Source organism: Limanda limanda, chromosome 20, assembly GCF_963576545.1.
Source record: "Limanda limanda chromosome 20, fLimLim1.1, whole genome shotgun sequence".
NCBI classification, from domain to species: Eukaryota; Metazoa; Chordata; class Actinopteri; order Pleuronectiformes; family Pleuronectidae; genus Limanda; species Limanda limanda.
The window spans coordinates 12,069,002-12,085,191 of NC_083655.1; the positions used below are offsets into that span (position 1 = coordinate 12,069,002).

Sequence of the window (16,190 nt, forward strand, 5' to 3'; positions counted from 1 at the left end):
GCGAGTAGCGACCGTATCGACCGTAGCGACTGACGATGGCAGACCAAAGTGGTCCACGGCGTACTGAAACAGCCGCTCCCAGGGGGAAAAACAAAAGAAAAAACACCGCGGATGGGAACGAGGGGGTGGGGCATTGGAGGAAGGCGGGATGATTCGAATGTGCTGTAATTCTCAAATGCAACAAAGGTAAGAGTCCCTTTAACTTTGAAATTTTTTTAGGATTTTTTTATTTTTATTTTTTTTAAATTTATTTCCACACCAGGTGTGTGTGTGTGTGAGATGCGAGGGACGTTCACTGTCTCCCGGGGAAATGAACACTCTGTGTTTTTAGTATAGAAAGACGTGAATTATATTCGTTCACAAGTCATACAGACTGGTTTTGTTATTTTCACTTTACATTAACACTTAAAGTTTAGCGCAGTGTAATTGTTTGCCGTGATAATTAAATGCCAGTGTGATAATAGATGACAATTTCAAACCATACAAACTGTCATGTTGTACTGTATTTAATAGAGGTTTACTTTACTGTAAAGTAAGTGTAAATGTAAAGTGAAAATAACAAAACCAGTCATTATGACTTGTGAACAAATATAATTCACGTCTTTCTATACTAAAAACACAGAGTGTTCATTTCTCCGGGCGACAGTGAACATCCATCGCATCTCCAGCGCTCCTCTACTGAGTCAATGCAGGTCTCGTGAAAATTTTTCCAAAGACTCGTACCCGAAGACCCAGTCGGGAAATGAACGAATCATTTCTGCTTCCTTGACTGAGCCTATGGAACAGTCCCGATGCGCAGTGAACCTGAGTGACTGAGAGACAGAGAGCTGTTCTGTGAGTGAGAGAGCCGTGTGTGACGGGAGGAGCGCTGTGACGCTGTGTGAGGATTTTCATTCAGTCCGAGCACAGATAATGACTCCGATTACTCGTATTATACTTGTAATCGGCAAAAGTGCTTTATCCGTACCGGATACTCGTTTCAGCCGAGTATCCGGCTCATCTCTAGTTAAGACAGTGGTGAAGGAAAGCCACAGTGTCTTCGACCTGCTGAGGACGCGATACATCAGAATCACAACAATCCTTCTCTGCTTGGTATCGTGAGTTTCACTTCATCCTCCAAATATCACATCACGCTGAGATCCTCTCTAATACTGTTGACAGTTTTAGAATTACAAGCTGCGATGGCTGAGACAGCCATATAGATAGCCTACAGGAGTTATAGATAATAGTAACATAGTGTTAGTTGGAGCCTTGAGCTGAACTATGGCACGAGATTGATAGTCGACAAGTACCTTAAGGGAAAGTTGAAAAGAACTTTGAAGAGAGTTCAAGAGGACGTGAAACCGTTGAGAGGTAAACGGGTGGATGTGTTGCATTTGACCTGGAAAAGAATAAATATTTCTCTCAGGAAGCCTTGAAGGCAAACTTCTCCCACGTACACATGTGGATCAAGAGATTTCTATTTAGGAAGTGTCCTTGTTGTGCAAACAGCAATGAAAGCAGAACTTCCTTGGCTCAGGTAATCATATCTTGTTGTCCGTGCAATTCCTTGTTCAAATGTTAATGCAATGATATTTCAGTTTAACCTGGTGTGAGGTGAAGAGTGAAGAGTGGAAGCAGCCGTTTACCACCACAGTGTATTCCTCTGCCTCATCATCGAGCCGCGGCTCGGTCGGCTTGCTGGCGATGCTCTCCGCTTGGCCTGGGGGTGAACGAGCGGCCTCATCGTCTCCTCCAGTGCTCCCCCGACTCCGGAAAAAGAAAGAGTCCAAGGTTTTTTGACCCTTTCTCCGTGACATGTCGCGTGAAAGTTGTTGCGAAAGTTGTTGCGTGGTAGAGACAGGTCGGGGTTTTGGAGGTTCAGGTGATGGAAAATACACCGGACCTCTCACCTTATGTGTTCACATACTGACCATAAGATGTTGCCATTGCGGTTTCAACCGTATCACCAGATGCGGTTAAAAGCGCAATGCCGTCTTTGGTATCATGTTTCTGGTGCATAACATTATTATTATTTTTTTTAAATAAATAAACAAGCGACGCTTAGCCTGGCGGGGGGGGGGGGATGAAGTATGAAGTATCTCATTCTCGTGCTTTTAATCTACAGCAGGTGGATGAGTGAACATTTTCATGTGCTACTGAGTCAGAGATTTAATAGATATCACACAAAAAAATCTGATTGCATCCCCTAATCGTCAGGTTAATCACAAAAAGCTCATGTTGAATAAACAGGGAACAATGACCCTTAATCGGAATGACAAGTTAGACAAAGTCATTAACTCTCACAAAGACATTTTCATCATGAAGATGCCCCTCTGAATTAGAAGCTACTACATCCAAATAACTTCAAGTAAAATTACTCCTTTCTTTTCCAACATTTGGCACAAATGAGTGAGAAAATATTCTCTAATTATAGAAGCAGGATGTTGCTGAAGAGCTCCTTTGAGCTTTGTCGAATGTGCACAACAGCACAGACTGCCACTTCATCTTGATAACACTTAAAGCAGCGGTGTATATGGAGATTAAGTCATCATCATAGCAGTTATAAACCTTGCTTCAAATCCAATTTCAACATCAAACACAAGATTTGTGACAAAAAAAAATTAAACGTACAAGTGCACCTCAGGGTCTCCTAAATGCAGCACATCATACTTCTTACTTCATTCATACTTTAAAGGATCTCGACATTACACATAAATGTTATAATCTTAAAAAAAGAGAGCAAAACCGTTAATGCAATGTATTTACCTTGATAGAAGGAGGAGGAGCAATGGACAAGTTTTTGTCTCTGTTCTGGTAGCTTATGGTTTGCTGTCCTATGATAATAGCTCCACCAAATGGCACTAAAATACAAGGACATGAACAAGAGAGTAAAAAAATGCGGAATCTGCACAATTTCAGGATCAAACAGTTTGTGGATTTTAAACAGGTTGATGTTTAAGTATGGCTGCAACTAATAACATTCTATTACCATATGTTACCGCTTTATTATCTACCTCTGGGTTTTTAATTGGTCAATTCATCACCAACTGCATTCCCTCCACCTTGCTGAGCCTCTTTTTTTATTTCCTACATGTTTAAAAACCCAGAAGGTTCTGAGAGGAAAAATCTGTGCTATACTAATTTAATCTGTACTAAGTGTTGGTTATACAGAAATGGCATTTTCTCTTGGGAAGGGCTGTTAGGCCTATATTCTGATAAAATAACCTACTGAAATCCATATAAAACTAGATGACAAAAACGCGACTGCAGTACTTTTTGTGCTACTAATTTCTAATTGTTAACTTTCATTATTATACTTTAGTATAAGCACTTATTACCTGGGATGACCATTGATGTCCCACCGTCCACATTCTCTTGTTTCCAGGGGCCCTCTTTGAACTTTTTCTCCGTCAGAGAAACCTCAGAGGTCTTCTTCACTTGGCGTCTCTGGCGGTCCTAAAGTTCACAACAGGACATGTTAGGAATTTCAAACTTTTAACTATAGGTTGTGTCTGAAAGAACTCTTAACAATAAAGATAGAAGTAGTTTTAGCTATATATCAGGCATTCATACAAATGATTTTAATAATAACCTTTCCTTCCTAGGGTTTAATCTACAAATTAAGAATTAATGTTTCACCAGTTCTCATTTCTATATAAGCGTTATTCCCTCAGATTCATTAAACTCACATTAAGCTTACAACTGGCGTTAAGATCACAAGAAGGCTTTGTGTTTATTTGTTTGTTTGTTTGTTTGTTTTAATATTGCTTCATTCAGAAGTAGAAGTTTTTAGTCTGGAGGAGTTGCTGCTCTGATGCAACAAGCCCAGTGAAGCTTGTATAATAGCGGATCTGCTTTTCTCTGCTAGAGGTTTGATGAGAACGGAAATCTAGCTCTTCTCTTGTTTGTTGAAATGCTGTTTTAATTACTTTCATGTCAAGCTGAAAATCATTTATGTGCTTTTAGTCCATATTCAAGTCATCCATTTAAAAATGCAATAGTCAAGACATGTTAAATCTATTTACAGTTGGAATTTAAACTAGAAGATTGATTCACCCCCCAAGTAACTCTTGTTAGACTCTAGAGACCTAAAAATAAATATGTTTCACCATTTTGAAAGAAGAATAAAAATAAATCCAGTTAAAGGTCAGAGGTCAAATACACTTTAACTCATAGCCTGTTTCATCTTAAATGAAATGAAGAAGCCATAATACAAGCCCCTCAGTTTACAGTTTATTGAATGTCATATCAATAATTATATTTAAATTTATTTTGGACACTTTAACTTTTCAAATTCAGAGAAGAAGGTTTTTATGTTTTATTTTTTGTTTCACCAGTTAACTTAACATCTAAGGCTCTTAATTTGAAAGGTGTTGTTAAGCTCCAATTATTGTTTTATTTCATCATGAAGAAAATTGTGGCAGAATAACTTGATTAATAAACTAAATTGTTTTGAACTGTTTCAGCTGTCAACTCTGAAATGTTTGAATTGAATCTCATGTCTCACACATTTGTCCTTTGTATGTGATTTCTGTTTTATCACAGGACAGTTTGACGTCAAAGCTTCTGAATTATCGTGCTATGGAGCAGTCAAATTAACTTTGGAAAATGGTTTGAACACAAATATTCAAACACTGCCAAATCTGCTGCTATTTGAAATTCAACTTGTTTAACCTTTTAATTATAATGTCCACTGATTTGGCCGACCACACCTCAAAAGGTTTAGTGAAATTGTTGACGATCAAAAGAGGGTATGTATGTTTTGTTTAGATTATTTTGTTTGTTTTTTAATTATAAGCTTATAGAACCATTAATCTCAATTACGTATCGCAGTAAATTAATAATTTTTCTGTTTGGTTTCCTTTCAACCTCTGGAATTTGGCGGTACAGAAATTCCCAGTAAGTGGTCACACCGATTAGAACGGTGTGAAAAGAGGGTCTGTTAGGAATTTCAAACTTTTAACTATAGGTTGTGTCTGAAAGAACTCTTAACAATAAAGATAGAAGTAGTTTTAGCTATATATTAGGCATTCATACAAATGATTTTAATAATAACCTTTCCTTCCTAGGGTTTGTTGTGCAATAGGAGTAGACTTGACGTTGGCTAATTATTAATAATCATGAAATATGATTATTAAAATAAAAATTATTTATCAAAAATAATTAAATTATTAATTGAAGATGATCAGTAATCAAATAACAATAAAACCACTAATGAGAAAATAGGAATTATCGATTAGAAAGTACAAGCTATCAATTAACAATGATAAGGTTGTCAACCAAGAATAATGAAAATAATAAGTCAAAAACAATAAAATTATCAATTTAAGAATAATACTATCTATATTAATAATTGAGAAAGGGGGGCACCACCCTGGTTACAGGGACCAACGGAATCAAGCTATAAATATCAGTCTCATATGATATTGGTTAAATTAATAATCTTAATAGTTTATATTAATCGTATCAGGCCGTCATGAAGTACCCGGAGCGGCGAGTGTGTGTGTCTGTGTGTGTGTGTGTGTGTGTGTGTGTATGCTGCCAGACAGCGCACCGGTCCCGAGGCTCCGCCCCCGCGCACTCGCTCAGAGAGCTGAGATCAGAGCTCGTTCATGTTAACCAGGCCGGTCACTGACTCCCCGGCTGCTTCTTAACTATGGAAACAGTGAAAACACAGAGTTTCTCTGGTCTCAGCTGCTCTGAGATCAGCGCCGCAGCTTCTGGATCAGAGCAGAAGCTGCAGTTGGTTTCTACCGAGCTTCAGCTTCCTCCTCCGGTCTGATCTGCTTTAACTTTTTGTTTTCACATTTCGCCAACGCCAACTAAAATATATAGGCTGCAGCTATATGTTTTTATTTATTTCAAAATTGGTACTTCTTATTTCATACATTTCCCACAAATATGGGGATGACTCAAATAACCCTACATAGTTCTGCGTTTAATTTATTTCAAAGTAGGCCTACACTTGCCTGTGTATTTTCTTCTCCTCTTCATAAGCATTTGGTGTTTCCCTTTGTTGTAACAGGTAAAAATAAATAAAATGTCAACATTTTTCTTTATTGTTGTTCTATAATTTCATAAATGCAATGATCTACAGATTAGTATAGTATAACTTTATATAAAATTTTATCAGCTTTGTTATCAAATATGTTTTGCGGCTCCAGACAAATTTTATTTGGGGGAAGAGGGGGCAAAATGACTCTTTTGATAGTAAAGGTTGCCGACCCCTGCTATAGACCTATAGGAGGGACATCTAATGGACAACCTAAGTACTGCAAGCTAGACTAGTACGCAGTTGTAGACACAACACAGGGGGTCCCTGGACCTGAGAAGGGAAGATAAGGAGTTTAATGTGGCTATTAAATGTGACTAAAACTAGACTAAAATGTAATTTGTTTTCGTCGACTAAAACTAGACTAAAATGTAATTTGTTTTCGTCGACTAAAACTAGACTAAAATGTAATTTGTTTTCGTCGACTAAAACTAGACTAAAACTAAGAAGGATAAAAATGACTAAAACTAGACTAAAACTAATATGCATTTTCGTCAAAAGACTAAGACTAAAGGCCAATTTATGCCTCTCCGTTTCTTCTATTACGGACAGATAAGACTGCCCTATCCGTCGTGAAACGCCCTCTCCGAGTGCTTCGGACAGCTTTTCGTACACGTCAGATTTTTCTAACTATCCGTCTTCATGTTGGAGACCCGACGGACCGCTCTTGGCTGTGATTGGTCCGCGAACGACATCATTTCCGTATGACGTCATTTCCGTATTTCCGGACATCAAACTTCCTGTTTACATGTAGCAACAAACACGAACACAACTATGATTCTACGATTAATGTGACGTGTGTGTTAAGCCAGCGGAGTTGTCCGGCTGACGGTGGCTCGTTAGAGCACTGAGGGCATGTGTGCACGGTCACATACGGTTATAACGAGCTTTCAAAACGGCGCTAGCAGGCTAGGCTAGCCACCATGCTAACTGCGGTAGTAACAGTGCAAGAACCAGCCGTCACGACTTTCCACTTCTATCATGACACTGTTTCTATAATACCGTCAGGTTAGAAGCAAACACTGGATAGTAGTAGTTAGTGTCGGGAGTCCCTGCTGACTGTGTTTGGAAGCTGGGGGGGAGCTAGCTCCGGGTAGCTTCTAGCTACATGTAGCCTCAAGCAGATTCAAGCTGTGGAATCAGCAACACAGTTCGGAAACAAGACCGGGGAACCGCTGCGCTAAGAAACGATTACATCAGCATCTTGACACGCTGGGTGTCACTTTATTTAGTTCTGTTAGTTGCCATGGTTCAGTGTGTGGGAGGCGAGCCGATAGAGATAAACAGAGACACGTGGACTTCTTCTTCCCAAATGGGGTAGGCTTCTCTGAGCTCGTCTTCCGTTGCGCCACCTATGGGTTTGGCGGGGAATTGTTTTTAGACGGATAGTCGTCGGAGAAGTAAAAATCAAAAAGACTCTTTGTCCCCCGCTGAGACCTCTCCGAGAAACGGATACGTAGAAGTATATAAGAGCCTTAAGACTAAATCAAAAATAGCTGCCAAAATTAACACTGCAAAGGACTCATACAGAAGGAAGATGGAGCAGAAGCTGCAGGAGAACAACATGAGAGAGGTGTGGGATGGCATGAAAACCATCACAGGCTGCAAGAAGAGCAGAGGCACTGTTGAGGGGGATGTGGTGAGAGCAAACCAGTTTAACCACTTCTACAATAGGTTTGACAACCCTGCTCTAGGGTGTAATGACTGTTTAACACCTAGTCCTGCATCCCCCCCATCATCCCCCCCGCCAGCCCCATCTGCTGCTGTTACCTGCTCACTGCAGGCCACAACCCCCTCACCCTCACATTCCAGAGATCCACCCCTCCCCCCTGCTCGGACCACAGGCAGTGTGGCCTCACTCACTCAGGCTTCCAGCCCTCTGCTATTATCCACAGCTGCACCCCTCTCCCAGGTGACCTCATATATATATATATTTTGTATTGTACTTTCCACTCCAGCAGCACAAGAACACTTCCCTACTGGACACTAACACTATCACATCATTGCATCCCATTCCTGTATCTGTATGTATATTCTCCGTATGTGATTTATGTATGTATGTCAGTGAGGTGTTTAAGTGTTAACTGTATAAGCTACTGGATGATCTAAATTTCCCTCGGGATTAATAAAGTATCCATCTATCTATCTATCAGAGGGACATCCAATACGATCGTGATAGAAAGAGCATTTGGTTTGGAAATGTTTTATGCCAGTGTACCAACATCTATTTCATGTTTTATACTCAAAACTGAGAACTCCACTTATGAACATGAATGAAAAACTGGTGTATTAAATCAAGGTTAATGGTGGAAAATCACAATATACACTCCTCTTTATATGAACTAAAGGTGAATCCCCTGAAATCCATGTGTTTGTTGATTAAATATTACAGAACAGTGCATCTTGTTTTGCGGTCCTACTCACCGGGCCATTTCCGTGGGCACGTGTGATGATATCAATGCTGTCCCCGTTCTGCTTGTATTCTAGGATGCATATGTTGTACTTGGACGTGAAAATGAACAGCAGGTCTTTGCTTTCACCCTGAAGAAATACAAAAAAAACCACTGAAGTCGTCAAAGAGAAAACATCCATCAGCATTATTTTGCTTTAATTAACAGAGTTGAACAGGCTGCAGCAGTGGCATTGACTATATGATCAATCTCAGCCGTCCTCATTTGAAGAGACAGTCAAACAGTGTATGAATCCACCTGTCTGCCCTAAAACAACTATATTATGGGATTAATGTCAATTTATTCAAAATTCTCTGTTATTTGCTATATTTCAAATTTAATCAAAAGGAAACCAGGATTATCGATTTTAACAAATTGAAAAACATTTCATTTAGTTATTCACTGTAGATACACACATACTCAAAATGCTTACCTGGGGCCGGAAGAGATCCATAAAAGTAATCTTTCCAAACATGCCCACTTCCTTTACAAGCCTCAGCTCCCCTTGTTTGAACACATAGATCTCCAACCGTGTGTTTTTGGCTATGAGTAGATTGAGATCTTCTGCAGAGGTGAAGTGACCTGAGAACATCAACATTTAGATTGTATCAATTAAAATGAGGAAAAATAAGGAGGATGATGAGTTTAATCGATTTATCTTGAAATCACATTGCAAACTACCTTTTTTTTTTAAACATTCAATACTAATAAAATTTGTGTGGAACAGAGTAAACAAACCAAATTCATTTAGCCACAACAATAAAATGCACTTCTTTTAAATCAGAATTAGAACTAAAACTAAAAACAACACGATGGTCAATCGGCTGTATAATAAAACACATTTGAGTTAGCAAAACAAAGGCTAGCTGCAGCTCCGGACTTGTCGTAGCGGGGAGCGCAGGTCACCATATCGCGGCCATCTTGCCAGGTTTATGACACTGCATACATTATTAAGGAAACACACACACACAAAGCTCGGTGGATATTTACCGGTGACGCAGGCGTTAACCGCCGTGGGTTTCTGCGCTGTTACCACGTATTTGTACGACATTTTCCCAAAACAACACACGACAAACACTGGAGAAGTGTTCTGATCTCACACGAGTGACAAAATCATTGATCCCAGAAGTAGTTGCTGGAACACGAAACATCAGAGGGTAGCGGTGACCCGCCGATGGAGCGCCCCCTTGTGATGGAGATGACACTTTACATCACGTCATGTCAGAATAAGAATGTATTTATTGCCAAGTAGGTCTGTGTGCACTGATAGTGATAGCACCACCTACTGGCAAATTAAGTATAGGCCTAATTTTTCAATTTACATAAAATTGTCACAGTGTCTATCTATTTCAGTGTTCACAATGGAAACCCCCAAAGAAGCATCAGAAGCATTCTCTATTAAAATCACTGCAACCTGTGGAAACAACCTGGTGAGTCTGAGTTTAACTGTAGATTTAGTAGGATAAGTAACAAGTTAACTTCATATGCTAACTACTAACTCCACCCACTTTAAATGATGTTACCAAAGCAACAGAGGTTTGGGAATGTGTATATTCACCTTGAACTCACTAAATAAAAGATCAATTAAAAGAAAAAGCGAAATGTATGATAACAAAAGTTCTGTATTATTCATCCTCAGCGTTTTTGTTTCAAGTTGATTTTCTATCACATACAGAGATCTCATGATTTTAAGGGTGATTTAAGGGAAACACACCAAATCTGCTCTTGTAGTTTATAATGATCTGAAAATATGTGATCCCCTCCAGAGCATTTATGGAAACTAGTTCCTCATTATCTTTATTTCTTTCTTTTTAATGAGGACACAGATCAAAAGTTCCTGAGGCTCAAAGTCTTGTTTGATTTCATAAGTTGGCCCAGAGTAGCGAGTGATCCTTACACCCTGTGCTGTAGTTGATGGGACTCATCTATTTCATCATCTTATATCAGAATGTTTTGCATGGATGTTCAAATTTGCAAGATGTAGCTTGAATGCCTCGATCAGGGACACATTGAAAACGCTGTACGATCAGCTGAGGCTGTGAGTGCGTTGGATGACTGTCCACACCTCATGTTATCTGTTCTGTTTCTCCGCTTGTTTTTCAGCAAGGGAAAAAGGTCGACAGCTTCCAGAGCTTTCTGCAGGTTGAGGTGGACAACGTTCTGCTGGGAGAGTCAGAAAACAAGCAGTACGACCCTGAGGAGCAGCGTGTTGACTACAACCTCACCTGCAACTACTCCTGTCGTGATGACGCTCAGGGTCTCAGTGACATGGTCAACCACCCAATCATATGTAAGTTGAGTTAGTGTAGTTGTTTCATTCTGTTGTTCTTGTTATTCCACAGTGTCTCCTTGATAACCACACTTAGCTTGGGCTGTTTATTTCAAACTGATACACCAACAGGAGATTGCACAAATTCTTCAATAATGAAAAAATACATCTAGTGAATAAAATGCTGATCTATTTTTATTTTGGGAAAAGAGTAAGTTTTATATTACTGACCTACAACCTGTCATTATATTAGTTTTTATATCTTTGCTTACCAGCGACTTGAACCCAAATCTCAAAAAAGTTTAACTACACAACTAGTTCATGTGCAGTAAATTGATTAATCTTTTACTGACCTAAATGACCAAACAAGCCAATTAAAAGAAAGTCCCATTATTTAGCCTTATTGTTAATTTCTGTGAGACTAACTAATATACTGGTCTGCAGATATTCTGTCTGGACACAGCAGGTCGACTCGCCATGAGTCACAAACTTTGGGTTGGGGGACAAGTCAATTGCAGCTTAAACTTAAACAATTATCCCTGATCCTTGTAATAGCATTTGGAGTAATTTGCTGAATGTTGAATGAAACAGAAGAAGGCCTGGAGTCCTAATGCTCGGGACATAAAATGTTGTAGGAGAATTTATAAAGGTTCACATGGAGTGTCACTTGCAGCCCTTTCATATAATTTTCCGAAATGCTTGTGCTCTATCACAGGCGCCAAATAAAGGAGGTACTGATCCCAGAGCAGGAAAAGAAAAGTACAGCCAGCTGTGCAGGATAAGGATCCACGAAAAACACAATTGTTTAAAAAACAACAATTAGTTGGTTGTGTAACCGTGGGTAGAAAAACTCCGGCACAGTTTAAAATCTTTAATGACATTTGTAGACAATATAATTGATAAGCAAATCAAACATCGTCATCATTTGATCCCTTTTAGCAGTCGACCCAGGACTTGAGTGTCAGTGTGTCGGCTCCACTTCTGTCTGAGGTTGAACTGTCGACCTCCAACCTGCTGAAGGTAACCCTGGAGACAGCCTACGCCATCCCTGAGTCCTGAACACTGCTGTCTAATGCCGCCCCAACTCCCTCCACATTCACTGCTGCCCTGGAGGTCCCAATTATGGCTAAGGTGAATGCTGCACTGTGTTTGTAATCTAGCTTCTTTGAGCTGTTTTTATAATGAACTGTTTTCCTGAACAACTTGTAAAGTGTTAGAAACGGTAGCCCTGAGATTCTACCCCTTTGTGATCTAAGGTAGTGATGCTGTACAACGGTCATGGTGAATCAAAATGTAACAGAAAAACAAAACAAGATGTCCCAACATCAAACATGAATGTTTCAAGGAGTAATACTTTAACCAATGTGGGTATACTCTTCCTCTAACTTCCAGAAAGATAAGGCACTGGAGCCAGGGGGGCAGAGGGAGGTGAACGGTAGACAGAAGAAGAGGCCCAATCAGGCCTTACTGGTCCAAGGAAACCACTTGCCTGGAGTTTATCTCCATCAAGAGCCCATCGAGCAGCAGGACGGCGAGCTGAAGGGATTAGAGGTAACTGTGGATCCGGCCTCAGTCTGCTGCTTCAACGTCTCATTGATTGATTTGAGCTGTTTGCCACATTACTGTCGATTAACTGTCAAGGTTTGAATGTTCCAACAGGACCTGGAGTTTCGTAACGTGGCAGAGAGCATGAAGAGCAGGGTGAGCTGGGACACAGAGATGTGCTGCCTCCTGAATGCAAAAGGAGCTGCCAGGTCAGTGAAACACACAACTCACCTCACCTCCTCCTCCTCCTCCTCCTCCTCCTCCTCCTCCTCCTCCTCCTCCTCCTCCTCCTCCTCCTCCTCCTCCTCCTCCTCCTCCTCCTCCTCCTCCTCCTACTCCTACTCCTCCTCCTCCTATCTGTCCACCATGCTGCCTGATGGCCATGTCTACAAATAGATTACTCTGGAAAGGACATTTGATCTTAAGACTATGCCTGAACATTTTAGGATTCTAGTAGATTGTATTTGACAACTTGGTTTCACCATTTAAAAAAATTAAAATCCCTGTAAAAGAAAAATGATAAAATAATGGCTCAGGAGAACGGTCTGAGAAGATGTTTATCAATGTTTGTGACTCTAACTTCAGGCTACGACAGAGGATCACTGAGAGCAGACTGTGGCCAGTGGAGATCTTGAGGTCGGTGGCTCCTCAAGCAAAAGCAGGAGGCAAGCAGGTGAGAGAGCTTTGTTATTGAAGGATAGGTTTGGAAATATTAAATGTATTATTCAATAGTTACTTCTCCATTGTGTATTGGCTCTTTGTCGTTAGCTCTCTAGCTTGAACCAGATAAGAGTAATGGACGACAACCCTCCACAATTGTTTGAGGCAAAAGCGCATTCAAGTTCAATGGAAGTTAATGCAACATTTTGTGTAATTTGTCCTTGTGTGTTTTTTTCTTGCCTTGTGTAGCCGGCTGAGAAGAACTCAGAGATCCTCTCCCACTGTGTGGCATTTGTGGATATGGGGCGGCTGCTGTATCCCGGTATCAGCCGCATCCGAGGAGCGTACAGTGTCCGTGCCTTCTCCGAGGCCGAGTTGTTGAGCAAGGTCATACAAATACACATAAGGATGTGTACTGCAGTTTACTGAATATACTAAATAACCCAAACACTGCTTCCATCGTGTTTCTGTTGTTGAGCTTCAACTAAAGAGGCCAAGAGGAGTCACAGTGTGTTAAAGGAACTGGAGAAAGCTGCATCCAAACAGATGAAAGCTCTTACCAGCTCCGCTGCAAGCGCGAACAAGGGAAATGCAGGGAAGAATACGGATGGAGCACAGAAGGGAGTCAAGGAATCAAAGGATCCACCCAAAAAGGTGAGAAAGGTCCTTTCTAGGAAAAAATGTTACCCGTTAAAAGACAGTTTAATTAAAAGAATTCCTCATTTAAAATCATATAAGATATAAACTGTAAAACAAATTTTCCAACCACAGCAAAACCCAGCGGTTGATTTTTTTTAACATTTCACAAACAATTTCTTCTGGATTCATCAATGAAAAACAGATCAGATTTTCATTCTTTCAGTTTCACAAAGTACAACTTCTGGAAATCTGTTAGTTTAAAGAAAAAGTTGTGTTTGTTTGTCAGCAACCTGCCAATCCGGTCAAGGTGGCTCCAGCTGAGAACAACAGCCCGACCGAGGCGGAGCCGAACGGCAACACAGACTTACAAATGTAAGTTTCCACTAAACGGCAGCAAAACTGAAAACTGTGTTTTTAATCAGGGTTCATTACAGATTGAATCATCGCTTGTGAATAAATTAACTTATATTCACTTTACCTGCTTACCGTCATACTTTTGACTCATATTGACACCTCACTCCTCTTAATGACAGACGTATTCTGAATCCAGAACCTACCTCATCATTGAGATTTCCTTGGAGAAACCACTGGTGCCCGTAACCTCTCCAGAGGAACTGTCCAGAAGGTAACGTGTTACATAAATCCAGCATCCTGTGGTCACTGAGCTTGACCCTGTTTCTGGATTGTGGCCCTTAGCAAATCAAACTTTAGCTATCAGAAAATGAACTGTTCAATAGTGATACGTTCATACATTTCTTCATGCCCCTGTGGGTTTGTTACCGACTGTGAAATACAAGTGGGTGAGAATGTGTCTCTGTTTCCTCCTGCAGGGTGAAGGCATTGATCCCACCCAGACCTCCACCTGTAGATGGTCCTCGCAAAGCAGCAGAGGTGAAACACACAATAACACAAACGTGCCAAAAACACTTGTACACAAAAGATAATCCACGCACATCAGGGGAGAGATGCTAACTTTCTTTACATTCTTTAAACTCTCTGCGCTGGCGTGTGCTCCTACAGGCTGTGGGGGAGGTCCACAGGCAGGTGGGCAGCGTGGTGACCCCAGTTTCAGACCAGTATCGGGAATTATTCGGAGGAACATGCAAGCCGCAGAAGACAGCAGCCCCGGAGTAAGTGGCAGTTGAGCTGATGGGCTCAATGTCTCTGGGAGATACTTCACCTTCATGAAGGTCAGAACAACTACATCAAGCACACATGTGAAACTAGCAGGGACCCTGACAGTCTTCAATATATGTGTGTGTGTGTGTAGCATGCAGTGGTGAGGCTTGTACGTGACAAGATGGGGAAGAAAGATCCAATCCCTGACCCTCAGGGTCTAAAGGCTTTCAATAGTAAGCATTACGTCTATCTGCAGGATGAGATGCACTCAACAAGTGCATCTCCCTCAACAAGGTAACACACATACACACACACACACACACACACACACACACACACACACACACACACACACTCAGTTATGTCGTCAGGACATTACACTGACCTATAATGTTTTCATGACTTTTCTAATCGTAACCGTACTGACTACGAGCCTAAAGCCAATCTTAACCTGAAACTAACCCCGGCCTAAACACTTGTCGTCACCTTAAAATGAACTTGTTCTTTGTCCTCATAAATAAGATAAATCCCAATAATATGACTGCGTTAATTGATCTGGTGAGTAATACTTAGACCACAAACACTCACATATTACATACATATATATATAATCATTTTCTCCTCTCCAGATTTATTCAGAAGCTGTTGATGACGATTCCAAGGATGAATTCCAGTTGAGTTTTTCTCAGCTCAGACATTTTGCAAAGGAAGCTCAAGTGACTGGGGATTATGAGGAGGCTGCTCATTACTGCCACGAGGTAAGCCCGTCCGTCCCAATGCATCCGCTCCTAAATCAAAAATAAATAGAGTTGAAAAGCAAGATATAAGCTAAACAGAGCAGTGTTGGAAGCTAATTACTCAGTATTGTACAAAAATATACAAACTGCAGGGCTTCTGTTTGTTTGTATCAGTGTGTTTTTGTGTGTGTGTGTGTGTGTGTGTGTGTGTGTGTGTGTGTGGCCATGTCCTGCTGCAGCTGTGATTAGTGCAGATAATGACAGTTTGGTGAAATAACCGAGTGCCTGCTGAATTTTGTCTTTTTTCTCCCACAGCTCGTGGTGAGGAACCCCCGATGAGCCCTCCCACAGATTTGTGTGGGGGGGTTCTGCATGCTGACTGGAGACCACATGAAGGCTAAAGAGTGTTTCCATGATGCGGTATCCATCCAGCAGACACATCAGCCCAGGTTAGACACGGCCCAGTTCATCTAATGCTCTGGTGTCAAACTTTTATCTGGTGGTTGCTGTTTTGCACGGCTGCATGATTGTGTCTTAAAGAGCAGTGAGCAGAACCCTGTCATCATTCTGCCCCTGTCTGGGTTTTATTTAACTTTTAAAGACTTTTAACTTGTTTCTTTGTGGATTTCTTTTTGTTGAGAGTTGTGATTTTAAAACTGTTCTCAGAGACGATATTCTCTCGTTTGGTTTTTAGATTCCTGTCTTTGCCTGAGTGTGTAGTCTGTTTTTTCCCTTGT

General features: G+C 40.7%; 1 pseudogene; it reads left to right on the forward strand.

The window, feature by feature from the left end:
• Positions 1–9,845: 9,845 nt before the first annotated feature.
• LOC133027278 (cilia- and flagella-associated protein 70-like) lies at positions 9,846–15,792 on the forward strand (annotated as a pseudogene).
• The last annotated feature ends 398 nt before the right edge of the window (positions 15,793–16,190 follow it).